At 38.0% G+C, this 14983-nt stretch overlaps 1 protein-coding gene across 4 annotated transcripts in view; it reads right to left on the bottom strand.

The window, feature by feature from the left end:
- Positions 1-14983, bottom strand: part of mbt (serine/threonine-protein kinase PAK mbt) — a 39593-nt gene that overhangs the window by 8358 nt on the left and 16252 nt on the right. The window lies entirely within an intron of this gene.

The raw sequence follows: 14983 nt of genomic DNA, 5'->3' as shown, positions 1-14983 counted from the left end.
TCGCAGTGTAAAGTAATCTGCCTTGCAGATACCGTTTGGAGTCGGCGTAAAACATGTAGGTCATGTCCCGTCAATATGTAAGAAATATTAAGAGGAGCACGACGCAAATTGGAAGATAAGTTCGGACCAAAATCTCTTTGGAAGGTTATTGCGCCTTGCATTTATTTTTTAATAAAGTCATCATAGGCACAAAGCGGTATACTACTGGAACGAATCAAGAATCTTACGGATAGCAGCAACCGAATACTCCAAACTAATACAGCTGTACAATTCATTATAGCGCAAGCACCCATTGCCAAGAGGGCTATATTTGGCAAAATTTTGTGTAAATGAAATAATGGGTAAATGAAAGAGTACATAGTGTCTCGAAGTTCTCCCAGGAGCAGAAAAATTTATTCTGCTAACAAGGTCAGTGGAATCTATCTCTCCAATAATCAAATTTTGAAGGAACATTACCCCGAGTAATGTTTTTCTATTCACTGAAGTTAGGACCACAAGACCAAATTGATCTATAAAACAAAAAAAAATAAATCTAAGGCGCGATAACCTCCGAAGAGATCTAAGGCCGAGCTTCTCTTCCAATTTGCGTCGTGCTCCTCTTGATTTTCCCTACAAATTGGCCGCACGGTACCTAAATTTTTTTTGCCGACTCCGAACGGCATCTGCAAGACAGATGAGTTTTCACTGAGAGCTTTTCATGGCAGAAATACACCCGGAGCGCTTGCCAAACACTGCCGAGGGGAGACCCCGCTTAGAAAAATTTTCTTCTAATTTAAAAACCTTATTTCTAAAATTTTGATGTTGCTTTGCCAGGGGTGCGAACCCAGGGCATACGGTGTGGTAGGCGGAGAACGATCCCATCACACCACGGTGGCCGCATTGATCTATATGATTTTTATATCGAAGATACCAATCACAAGAATAAAACTCAAGTATAGAGCGTACCAATGATGTGTAACGGATCTTGGTAAGATAAGGATCATCAAATTCTTTAGCACATCTATTGATATATCCGAGTAAAACCGTTTCTTTGTTTATGATAGATGTAAAATGCATGTTAAAACTTTGTTTAGCATCAAAAAGGGTTATATATATTATACAAATATTTTTTATTTTATTTAATAAAGTATTTTTGCACTTAATTAAATCTATAAGATAACATTTTATAATTTATTAGAAACTAAACAAATAAATATTGGATATTTACTGGTACCTGGTTCGAATTCGAACTTAGTTATAGAAAAATTTAAAAAAGGAAAAAACAATAATTATCATATAAATTATTGCTATAGGCCTTGAGCTCAAATTCGAACAGGAATCCTTTATCAATAGACCGATAAAAACAAAAACAATTCTTAATAAACCAAGAGCATATGGAAATGCCAAACAAGTAATTGACAGTAAATAAAAGATCCAACCATTCAAGGTTCGAATCGAGCTCAAGGCCAGAACAATAATTTTTTTCTAATGATAATTATTGTTATTTTTTAATTTTTCTAAATTTGAAAAATCGTATTTTGTTTTTGGAATAGTAAGTAGAAAATTTTTCAGACAACCTGCCATAGCTGCGCAGATAGATCCATTTCGAAGGGTGCTAAGCCTTCATCATCAGTACGCTTTAGGCATGCTGCGCTAACCATTTAACTATACAGCGGTGGTTAGCGCAGCATGCCTAAAGCGTACTGATGATGAAGGCTTAGCACCCTTCGAAATGGATCTATCTGCGCAGCTATGGCAGGTTGTCTGAAAAAATTTCTACTTACTATTCCAAAAACCAAATACGATTTTTCAAATTTAGAAAAATTAAAAAATAACAATAATTATCATTAGAAAAAAATAATTGTTCTGGCCTTGAGCTCGATTCGAACCTTGAATGATTTATCAATAGGCCGATAAAAACAAAAACAATTGTAAAAGATCCAACATTTTCAGTGATTTGGTATAGATGGCGCAGCGCTGATAAAATATAGTATATACAATTGGCGAATCACATGGTCGAAAATGAATGTTTCTTAGCAGTAAAACAGTCAAGATCTTTCAGATACAAGCAATAGGCCCACGTCTGAACGTACTCGAAAACATGTCCATCTACAAGCAGAAAACACTCGCCGGTAGAATAATAAACAAACATACAAACGCAATAGTTGAACCTTTAAAATTTGTTTGCAAGAAGCAAAGTAATCACAGAGGTACAACAAACATACAACAACCAATAAATACAAAACAATAAATTCACCGAGGCAACAAACACACAAAGAAGGTCAAACGACTAGAATTACTGACCTCTGCCTGCCTCAGTCAGCCATGCAAATCGATCAGTAAAAACCACCATCGGTTCTGAATGAACACACAGCACATACACATGCACAAACATCCATTTAGACAATACCTGCTGTTGTACCTATCAACTATAAATACAAGACACAGATCAGAACGAAATTAGACACTGATGATGGCACAACACCGAAATCGAAAGCACACACAATATTCAAGAAAATAAAGACTAAAACGAAGTGTGAAATACAAAATACCTAGTGAAGATATCCCGTTACAACTTTCTTTGTTCTTTGCGAAATTCTAAGAAAAATAACTTTCATTTGAAAAGAGTTAGTTACAACCAAGTGTCCAATTTTTCTTGCCAACAGCACAATTTAATAGTTTTTCTAGCGACAACAAACGAAAGAAATAAAAGCCATAGATACAGAATTTGAAGACTACATATTTCTAATTAAAGAAAGATCATCGATCCAAAGAAGTGCATAAATTGAAAACGGAAAAAGCTAGCTTACTAAACAACCAGAGGATTTTCAAACTGTATTATTATATCATATCAGAGCTGCTTAACCCCTATACACTTGTAGCACTTTTGTTTTTATTTTGCCCTGAATCATAGGCACATATTCAAATTCACACTTTGAATATAAAAAAAAAATTTAATAGCACTCCCATATGCTCTCACATATAATTTCGAATCATATGAAAATGTTTGAATTTCTTATGAAAGTGCCAAGAAAAAGCACTCCCGTATGAAGCTCAGGCACTTGTGTATGATAAAAAAAGGTACACTAACAATTTGACAATTAAAAATTATTCAAAAACTTTGTAGCACTAAAAAAAATTTGTAATCAAAATTGATTCATAAATAAAATTAAAATAGATAATTGACCGCGGAGCTGAAATATGTACATATATTTATTTATTTATTTATCAGTCTACAAATTAAACAATTATACAGACCAGATATACCGACACTTAATTCTCAGATGTAATACACGATATAAACAACATAAGCAGTCATCAATTTTAAAGTAATATTTAAACAGTATTTAATTAAACGCTCAATTAAAAACTTAGAAGTAAGCAAAAGTTAAAATGTTGTAAATGTGTTAAAATGTACTGAAGAAGGAGCTATTAAATAATAATTTATGAAATTGACAATACAGCAAATTAATAGTAGATAAAATATATACAGAATAGAATTTATACAGAGTAAATTTGATTGCATACATATAAAAATAATGATCACAACGCAATTTTGCAAACAAGTTTCAAGTAACTGGTACTTCATATTTGAAACAGAGGGTTGAACAGTATATCACGGTTTAGCGTTCTTTGCTTCATTTCGAATTACAAATTTAATGTAGCTAAAAGGTACTTTTTAATACCAAGAAACGAGTCGCAGACGTCTAAATTTTTACAGTGTTTATTAAAAAAATAAATAAATGTAAGGCGCGATAACCTCCAAAGAGATATAAGGCCTAGCTTCTCTTCCAATTTGCGTCGTGCTCCTCTTGATTTTCCATACAAATTGGCCGGACGGGACCTACATGTTTTATGCCGACTCCGAACGGCATCTGCAAGGCAGCTGAGTTTTCACTGAGAGCTTTTCATGGCAGAAATACACTCGGAGCACTTGCCAGTCACTGCCGAGGGGCGACCCCGCATAGAAAAATTTTCTTCTAATTGAAAAACCTTATTTCTAAAATTTTGATGTTGCTTTGCCCGGGAGTTGAACCCAGGGCATACGGTGTGATAGGTGGAGCACGCTACCATCACACCACGGTGGCCGCCAATGTTTATTAAAATCACGAAATAAACAGCGAAGTGGTTCGTGCATTTCATAATTCGACCTGCATGTAGCTACAAAAATTGATTGAAAATGTCTAGATGGCCTAATAGGAACGTTAAACTTAATTTCACCAACCAAAAATGGACTATTTATTGACCCTCTTATTAATTTAACAATAAATAAGACACCAAGCATCTCCCTGCGGCTCTGCAATGTGGACAGCTGTATTAGTTTTAACCGGCTGCAATAGGGGGGAAGATTTTTAGAAGCGAAAAGCAAAAATTGTTTCTGGACCGATTCCAGCTTGTCAGAATGAACCTGATAACGCGGATTCCTAATTATTGAAGCATATTCCAAAGTAGGTCTGACCAATGATATAAAAAGAGTTTTTGTAACGTATGGGTCATTAAATTCTTTAGACCAACGTTTAACGAAAGCCAAAGTACCTTTAGCGCTATTTACGCAAGATTCAATATGAAGTTTAAAATCGAGTTTTGGGTCCATTGTAACGCCTAAATCAATAAAATTAGTGACTTGCTTGATTACATAGTCGCCAATAACATAATCATGGGATTGGAAGGACTTCCTTGCAAAACACATGAACTTACATTTAGGTAGGTTTAGTGACATGGCGTTTACATTACACCAGTCACCTAGACTATTCAGAGTAGCCTGAAGACATGCCCTATCCACGGGTGAGCGGCTAGGCATTATAAGTTTGACATCATCAGCGTACATCAACGGCTTGCAGCTCTTCAAAACACTAGGAAGGTCATTAATGAACAACAGGAACAAAACCGGACCAAGATGGCTGCCTTGAGGAACATCAGAAGTTACGTTTATGAACCGAGACCAACAATTATTAAATATAACTGTTTGTTTTCTTTCCTTCACATAAGAAGAAACCCAAGATAAAAGCAAAGGAGGAAATACTAACCGATCAAGTTTGAATAAAAGTATAGAATGAGAAACTTTATCAAATGCCTTACTAAAATCAGTATAAATAACATCAACTTCACAATTAGTCTTAAAACTGTTGGATCAAAGGTTGTCAACTCGAGCAAGTTGGACACCGTTGATTTACCCTTGCAAAAGCCATGTTGTGAAAAGTCAATTAATGAAGATGCTCTAAAAGCCATATGTTTTGTGATAATCAATTCAAATAGCTTAGGAATAGTGTTGAGTTTGGCTATTCCTCTATAATTTATAACACACGTTTTGCTTCCATATTTATGCAGTGGTATAATGAATGATTCTTTCCACTTCTTGGGGAATACTCCTTGCTTCAGGGACGTATTAAACAAACAGGCTAGAGGTCGATATAAGTATCGAGCACAAGATTTCAGCACTACCGATGGAATTTGATCCGGACCACTAGAGTAAAAATTTTTAGAATTTGCAGATGAGTTAAAAAATCATCAGTACATATATATGGGACTGCCTGGGAATCCAGAGGAGACAATCTGAAAGGATAATTCGATGGCGGGTAATCATAGATGTTTGAATAATTAGATTCGAAGAAATCCGCAAACATGTTAGCAATTTTGAAGCTATCGTTGGAAATCTGATCATTTAGCTTCATTGTAGAAGGAAACCCTTTTATTTTCCTTTTTGAATTAACGAAGCTGTAAAACGACTTAGGATTGACAAAAATTTGGCTTTTAATCCTACTGGTATAGTAGTAGGCCGCATAGTCAGTCATTGATCCAGAAAGTTTGTAACGTTTGAATGAACGCGTCTTCTGATTTTTCAGGCGTTTCAATTCTTTAGTGCTCCAAGCTGATGATGATATAGCAGTGGTTTCTGACGTAGGTATGCATTTTTTAAATATTCCGTATAATACATTATTAAAATGGGATATACTCTCATCAATATCCCCATCGTACTCAGGCCAATTTATTCTCGATACTTCGAGTATTACTTTAGACCAATTGGCTTTTCTAAACAGAAATCGGTGAGGGGTCTTTCGCACTACGTTGGAGGAACGCTCAGATAAATTATGAGATTCCATAAACATCGCGAGAGCAGGATGATACACATCTTCAGAGAGGGCAAGGGGATCGCATCGAGTTACAAAACAATTTGAATCGTCTGAGAAAATTAGATCCAAGCATTTACCGAATTTATTCTGAATGTTGTTAACTTCAAAAAGTCCAATATCTGCAAACTCGTTTAGGAAATCATAGTGGATAGCGGGAGAAGAAGTAGGGACTAGCTTCCCGTCGATAAGACTCCATGACACACATGGCAGATTAAAATCGCCAAGTACAGTGACAGAATCACAGGCCCTGGCAGTACTGCACACAGATTTCACTATTGAGGACTGATTCAAATATAAGGAAATGTCAGATTGTGGGGGAATGTAGTTGGCTATAAAATATTTGTAGGTTGAGGAAAGTTTTATTCTCACACAAAGAAGCTCAGCATCCTCAAAGTCAGGAAAATGTAGTTCCTCCGCGGAAAACCTAGTGTGAACGGCAATTAACACACCTCCACCAGCTCTGGCCAGTCGGTCTTTTCTAAAAACTTGAAACGAACTCGATGTTTTACTGTTGGTTTTAGCCAAGTCTCAGTAAAAACGAGTACATCATAAGAACTCTCATGACTTAGTAGAAAAATTTCCGTTAGTTTGGTATTCAACCCCCTAACGTTCTGATAAAATATACTAAGTGATTATTTACGTTTGATAAGACATAATTTGTTTGTACCACTTCTGGAGTGTTGCCTGGCAAGTTTTTTGATGCATTTAAAGTAGCGCGGTCACGGTTCGACTTTCTAATAAACAAATGCACCACAGAGTGTTTCGGCCAGAAAGTAGAATCGAGTACCCTATCAAAAAATGCGCACCACAATGCGTGGGGAGGAGCAGATACGAACGAGAGAGGCGAATCTCTATTTTGTTACATCCTGCAAACCAATTTGCAGATAGCCAACAGGGGAAATGTTCCTACATACATTGGTCCAACATCCCGCAATGTTCTGGATATTACATTGAGCTCCGAGCGTGATATATCAAGGTATGATTGGATGGTTCTCGATAGACCATCCTTCTCCGACCATGCGTATATAAGCTTCAGCATCCCACTAAAGAGGGTAGAGAAGGGAGGAACCTTTAGAAACCCTAGGGCAACGAATTGGACTAAATTCCAGAAACATGTAGAAACGAAACTGGGACAACCCAAAGAGGTTGCTAATGTAGAGGAACTGGAGGAGTCGAATGAATTCCTAACAAGGACGCTTATGACTGCGTATAACAAAGCTTGCCCTCTAAGAAGATTCAGAGGAAAAGCAAAGCCGCCATGGTGGAGCAATGAGCTGAGTCTTCTAAGAAGACAGGTAAAAGAAATGTTTAAACTCGCAAAGACCGCGGAAAGCGAAGCGTGTCGGGACGAGTACAGGGATCTACTGAGGATCTACAAGCGTGAAATTACCAGGGCGAAGAGAAACTCATGGAAAAGTTTCTGTACGGACATAGAGTGCTCCAGTGAAACAGCACGGTTGAAAAAAGTCCTAGCAAAGGGAAACATAGTCCAGGGACTAATAAAGAAAGAGAACGGGGAATGGTCACGTGATAGTGAGGAATCCCTTGAGGTGCTTCTCGATACACATTTCCCATCGGGAGACGGTTTAGAAGAACCAGCAGACATCACTCACACTTCGATCACGGAGCTAGTGGTGCCGGGCTTGGTGACCGATACCAAGATCGAGTGGGCAGTGAAGACGTTTTCTAAGTTTAAATCGCCGGGCCCAGATGGTATATTCCCGGCCATGCTACAATTCTCAAGCAGGGCGGTCGTGGAATGGCTTAAAATAATATTCGATGGGTGCATAAGACTGAATCATGTTCCGCACTCTTGGAGAACTGCTCGTGTAGCTTTTCTACCAAAGGCGGGGAAGATCGGTCACGTGTATCCCAAAGACTATAGACCCATTAGCTTAACATCATTTCTGCTCAAAACTTTTGAGAGGCTGATAGATGTGTACATAAAGTCCAACGTGGATGGAAAGCTGCTCTCTACAACACAGCATGCGTACACCAAAGGCAAGTCGGTAGACACCGCATTGCATAGGGTGGTAATAAGCATAGAGAAATCCCTGGAATATAAGGAGTATGCTCTAGGAGTCTTCTTGGACATTGCCGGGGCTTTCAATAATGTTGCAAAATGGGCGATTATGGATGGTCTTAATTACATTAAAGTACATCCTGCCTTAATCAGATGGATCGGCTGCATGTTAAATTGCAGAAAGATTACATCACAATGGGGATTGTACGAGGCCACGAAATCAGTGGACAGGGGCACGCCGCAGGGAGGGGTGCTATCACCTCTGCTGTGGACACTGGTCATCAACCAACTGCTCAGGCAATTCGGTGAGGGACCCGTAAAACTTACGGCTTACGCAGATGACGTTGCAATTGTCATAAGTGGAAAATGCCTTCCAACGATTAGTTCTTTGATGGATCGGGCGCTTCGGGATATTCATACCTGGGCATCTAATGTCGGGCTGAAAGTCAATGCGGAGAAGACGGATATGGTCTTGTTTACAAAGAGGTACAAGGTCCCAAATTCGACCAGGCCTAAGTTAGGAGCGGTGACCTTACAGGAGAAACCTTGCACAAAATATCTAGGAATCATCCTAGACAGTAAGCTGTCATGGAAGCTCAACGTGGAGGAGAGGGTCAAGAAGGCCTCAACGGCACTCTATGCATGTAAAAGAATGCTGGGGTGTACGTGTGGCCTATCGCCCTCTCTTTCTCATTGGGTTTTTACAGCGATTGTAAGCCCTATTCTATACTATGGAGTACTTGTTTGGTGGAAAGCCACACAAAAAACAACATACCTCAAAAAATTAGAGGGGGTATGCAGACTATCGATGCTTTGCATTACGGGAGCCCTGAAAACAACCCCGACGGCTGCACTGTATGCCATTCTGCACATTCCACCTGTAGACCTGGTAGCAAAGAACAAAGCATTAACGACCGCAACCAGGCTCGGTGCTTCGGGGCAGCTTGAGCGCCGACCATATGGCCATAGTAGTATAGCGTCCTCAGTCACAAGACGAACAGACTACATGATTCCCTACCTGCACTTTGAGGGAGATCTTAAGGCCACAATAGAGGTGGACGGTTGGCGCAAGGGTGCGCAAATGGCGGACGAGGCGATACATGTGTACACCGATGGTTCCAAAATAGTGGAAGGAGTAGGGTCTGCGGTATACTGCGCTGATCCGGAATTAAGCAGATCCTACAGGCTGCCGGATTACTGTAGCGTTTTCCAAGCGGAAATATTAGCCGTAACCAAAGCAGTAGAAACCCTGGAAGAGAATAGCTTAAGCTGCAACCGTGTTAACTTTTATATTGACAGTCAAGCAGCAATTAAGGCAATAATCTCGCATAGCACAGCATCTAAATGCGTGTTAGAGTGTAAGCAGTCTCTGGAGAGAATCGGGACAGGGAGAAGCATACATCTATATTGGGTCCCAGGGCATATGGGAATAGATGGGAATGAAAAAGCGGACGAATTAGCTAAAAAGGGCGCATCCCTTGAAGCTTGCTCCGTAGACGTCCCAATTAGATTGGGCGAGATTAAGCGAAGGCGAGAGGTGCACATGATCGACCAAGCAGAAAAGGCGTGGGTTCAAGCGCGGGGCTGTAAAGTGTCGAAGATTATGTGTAGGTCTTACAACCTTAGACTAACACAGTTGCTTCTATCATTAAAAAGAGAGGACTGTAGACTCATGACGGGTATTCTGACTGGACACTGCCTTCTGGCGTCACATGCCTTTAAATTAGGCTTGGTCAGTGATAGCAGGTGTAGGAAGTGCGGGTTGGAGGAAACGATCGAGCACGTTCTGTGCTCGTGCCCTGCACTTGCCAGGCTAAGACTCCAGCTATTAGGAGTGATACAGCTGTCAGATCTAGAAGCAGCAAGTGGCTTAAGTCCTAGGAAGCTTCTAGTATTTGCCAAGAGGACGGAGTTATTTTATAACATAGGTCCTGGTTTTTGATAGGGTTTTTCAGTTTGGTCGTTAAAACAAACTTCTGGTAACACTACGGACTCAATCAGTCTATGTGAGGTCCTCATGGACCGGCCAGTTCAACCTACCTACCTACCCTATCAAAAAATTTGTCAGGGCTAAGATTCTGAAAGAAGAGATCTCTCTCCCAGACTATCTCCCCAGAAATTAAACTTATAAACATTAATATTGCTGTTAAGTTCAACACCAAGCTTGGAGCATACGTAGTTAGATATATCAGCTTCCGTCAGCGTTGCGTGGAGCCGTAATACAAAAATGGACCTACGGGGGGGAACAGCAGTCACCTCCCTAGGAGCACCAGGTTCTAAAGCAACCGATTCAGAAACAGGGGCTGTGATTAGGGCTGCGAGTACGGTTGTTGTTACAGCAGTCGAATCATTACCAGAATTGGGTTGAATAGCAGGAACTTTAACAGCATCAGAATCATCAGCATGAACAGAATTAGTGCTGTTCCAAACAGCATTCGCTTTGCTTTTTGAAGCTGGAGTCTTGTTCTTACTAGACATTGCAAAGTTAGCAGCAGTACTGGGGTTAACAGTTGTATTGGAAATATCATCAGTATTAACATGTGCTGTCAATCGTTTAGCATAAGACATTTGTGTATTGAAATCACGCGAGGGGTGGCTGAGTGTACACAAAAAGGCTCACTATTGTTGTCAACAGAAATTGCACTTGGATAAACAGGTGATCGGGCGAGCAAATGGCAATGTATACATGGCTGCATTAGTGTAGGTGAAATCGATAGAGTATGATGCTTGAGTGCGCAGCTAATATTACCACTACACAACGAGTTCGGATTACTGATAGAGCTGACAACATTTTTTATTTTATTTATGCCATCAGCCATCACCTCCCCACCCCTTTCATTGCTTTTGTTAGTGGTCTTCATTATATTTAAAATGTTTTTGATGACATTTTTTATATCAGCCATCTCCGCAAACAAATCCTTAAATTTAAGGTCAAAGGCAAGCATTGTGGACTCCAATGTAGCTTTATGGGATGCCAACACAGCGTCATAGGCGTTACAAAGCTTGCCGAAGGCATTTAGGCAATGCGCGCACATATAACTTAGGTGGCGGTTCTTCGTAAGCAAATTCACGTCGTACTCTGAAAAGTTGCCTTCACAGCAAGAACGCTGGTAGACATTCTTGCAAAAGCCACCACAAGACACAATAAGGGTATCCGAACGCGAAAAATGCTTGTCGCACTTGACACAATACTTAGCCATTACACCAGATATCGTAATAGGTAAAATAAATAAATAAAAACTGGACGAAAAGAATAAAAAACCGAGAGCGAGATAAAACCCGTCGTGGGGCATATGACCAAAGAATGTAAGCAAAACTGTACCCAAACAAGAGGAGCCTATTCTAACTTTATATGATATTAGGTAATTACCCTCAAGGGAAGTCAGAACTAGTGATACAAAATTTTGGTTCCGAACTAGACCTAGATATATGAGTATGCCTCTTTCTCAACACTATTTCACCAGTAAATAACTATCGAAAAAGTACCAAAAGAAGTTTTTATATAGTTAGGAACTAGTGAAAATTAAAGCAGCGGGGACAATTTCCACCGGCTAGAACATCGCCATGTAAAATTCGTCAGTTGAAAACATGTAAAAGAGATAGATGGCGAACTATTGGTGGTTCAGAATGCAGTAGAAATACACTCATTTTGAACTAGAGACTCTCCTTACGGGGTACTTTCTGTGAATTTTTGTATATATGTAGAATATGTTCCCACAAAACTTGAGGCTAGATTTTAATGTAATTTTTCGCTACTTTCAGAATTAAATTTATTGGCTGTTGTATGTTGGTGATGCAATTATTGACGTAATATTTTAAGCAAATATTTTGTAACATGCAACGAAATATTCAACTCTTTCCGACCTCAAACAATTACATTTTGTAAATATATTTTTTTAAATTTTAAAATTTATTTAATAATTTGGGAAAAATTAAAACAAAAATTAAAAATTGCTTGAAATAAATGTTTTCATACATTCAAAGCGATACGGGCAATCCCCGGTTAACTCATATAAGTAGACAACATTTGGTTAATTCGTTGTAGTTCTATAAATAGAACAAAAACAACAACAAATTTCTCTGAAAACCGCCTTACAAACATGCACAACTTCAACACATAACTACATACGAATTATGTGATGTGTAGAAGATAATATATGCGAAACAAGGCAATTGGGAAAAACTTTACAACAACTAAGGCATGACGTAGCTGAATGCGTTTGTAACCATTTCAACTATCGTAGGAGTGCGGGTTCGACTCCCACTCCCGGGAGAAAAGGCTTTGAAGAGATTTACAAGGTATATTTTTAAATACAAAAAAAGTTTCAGTGCACATATCAGTTTGTACATGTATTGTGACTCGCACTTCCATATACAAAATTTTGAGCAGCATTGATTATATCTTATTTTTGCAATTGCAGTGATTTAGTTTTTGCTTCCCATTTTGTTCTGAAAACAAGTAAGCAATTTATTTCATATTTTACGATAAAACATTTTACTAATTTCTTTGCGCGAGCATTGTCAAATAACTTAAATTTAGTATATTGTTATTAATAATGTATCGTACTCCACAACGCGGCATAAGTATGAGTACACCTACACACATAAATAATAATAACGAATTTCTTATTAATTTGGATAATAATGATGGAGAATTGCCAAATCCATATGAGAATCAAAATAGCGAAATATGCTCCACTTCAGTGAAGCTTCCTCAATTTTGGACGAACTACCCTGAAGAATGGCTCATCCATGCTGAGATGCAATTTAGCAGACAAAATATTACACAGGAGACTACTAAATATGAATATGTCATAACTTCACTTCCGTAGGAAGTCATTATGACAATTCTAGAATTTATTCAGAACCCACCCGAAAATAATAAATTCTCCGCTTTAAAGAAAATTTTAATAGAGAGACATTCTTTAAGTGAAAATGCCAAATTAGACAAAGTTTTATCTAACTCAGAAATGGGAGATCGCAAACCCTCTGAGTTTTATCAGTCTCTGGTACCAGTTTCTTTCTGGTTCCAGTTTCAACTAAGAGGTCCTTTAAAAATTATGAAGAAAGCTTCCTAAAAATTTAAATATTATTTTAACCAGTTCAAACTCTAACGATATCCATGAACTTATGAAGTTAGTAGATAATGTGTGGGAAGATATTAGCAAGAATGAAATAGCTTCCGTGAGCAGTTTTCAAAATTCTAAAAGCGATAACGCAGTCATAGCTAGTTTGGTTCAGACCAATAATGTTACTTGTAAAAACTTAGAAAAATTATCCTTAGAAGTTTGTGAAATTAGAAAAGAGATGAATCAGAATTATTCCAGAGCCCGGTCTATAGGTATAAATACATTTAGAAGTGCCTCTAGATACCGATCAAAATCCCGAGATGATCCTATTTGGCTCTGCAGATATCATTTTAAATTCGGAAGTATAATGTATAATGTATTTATTTATTACGGCTTTCCTAAGCCTAACTTAAATCTATTTTACATGTTTATAATTGTCTTCTGGACTATGCAATCTAGAATAGTTACATCTATGTCCTACCTTGGAGTACTATGGATGGGAGACTTCCAGATCATGCGAACAAAGCGTTGCGATTATGTAGTATGTAGGCATTTTACGCATGTTAGTAAAGCGCGAAGGCAACATCTGCACGGCGATGCACTGAGTTAATCGAGTGATGCGTTTCAGTATGTGCTTCGGCAACCTTTTTTGTATGCGCACAAGAGCTTGGAAGTCTTGGCGCTACACAGCAGTATAGTTTCGCTGCACTTCTATCGATGCTATGGAAGTCCGCCTGTCCAGCACTAAATTGGTAGTGTTCTGCAATAATTGTACAATTTTTGTTTAAATTTATTGGAATGACATGATTTAATATCAATCGGTAGTTCATTATATGATTTAAGACCTTTATAATACAGATTACATTTGTCTGCTTCAGTTTTATAAGCCGGCAGATTAAAATCATTTTTATTACGAGTATTTACAGAGTGCACATCTTTTACATATTTTATATTAGTCCTCAAATACGCAGGCAAAGTTCCTTCTATTATGTTTTTAATAAATTTTATGGTATAATAAAAAAGTTGCTGTCTAATGCTAAGCCAATTAAGAGAGCATAGCATGTCTCTGATAGGTGTGTCATACCGTTTTTTGAGAATGAATCTCATAGCGCGGTTCTGTTGCTTTTGTAGCTTGTATATCTGACTATCTCGCAAGATGAAAAATATAGTTGGGCAATAAATAAAATTAGGTTCGATTATAGATCTGTAGACGATGATTTTATACCTTCTATTTAAATATTTGCAGGTTCGTTGTGTAAAATATAACTTTTTCGCTATTTTTCCTACCGTATAATCCACGTGCTCGTTGAAATTCAGCTTATCATCTATTTTTATTCCCAAGTATTTTATAATGCTGACTTTTTCAATTAGTTCGTTATTTATATTTAAGTTTTGTAGCTCATTGTTTTGAAAATTGCGTCTAGATATAACCATAAATTTCGTTTTATTGACATTCACTTTTAGTCTGTTTACGCATAACCAACCATATACGCTGTTAAGATCTTCTTGTAGCTTAGCATATATTTCAGTAATATTGTTCCCACTTATCATCAGCAATGTATCATCAGCAAACAATTTTATTTCACAGTGCTTAATGGAGCTAGTTATATCATTAATATATATATTGAACATTATGGGTGCCAGCACAGACCCTTGAGGTAGACCAACAGGTACCTCCCTTTTATCCGATACGGACGTTCCAATCACTGTTCTTTGGTATCTGTTAATTAGGAAGTCTTGAAACCATTTTAGTTCTATACCAGAAACGCCAATGCAAGAAA

This window comes from Eurosta solidaginis, chromosome 4 (assembly GCF_040869045.1).
Source record: "Eurosta solidaginis isolate ZX-2024a chromosome 4, ASM4086904v1, whole genome shotgun sequence".
NCBI lineage: Eukaryota > Metazoa > Arthropoda > Insecta > Diptera > Tephritidae > Eurosta > Eurosta solidaginis.
Note: the sequence above shows the minus strand (reverse complement) of the source record. Positions and strands in the feature narration are given on the sequence as shown.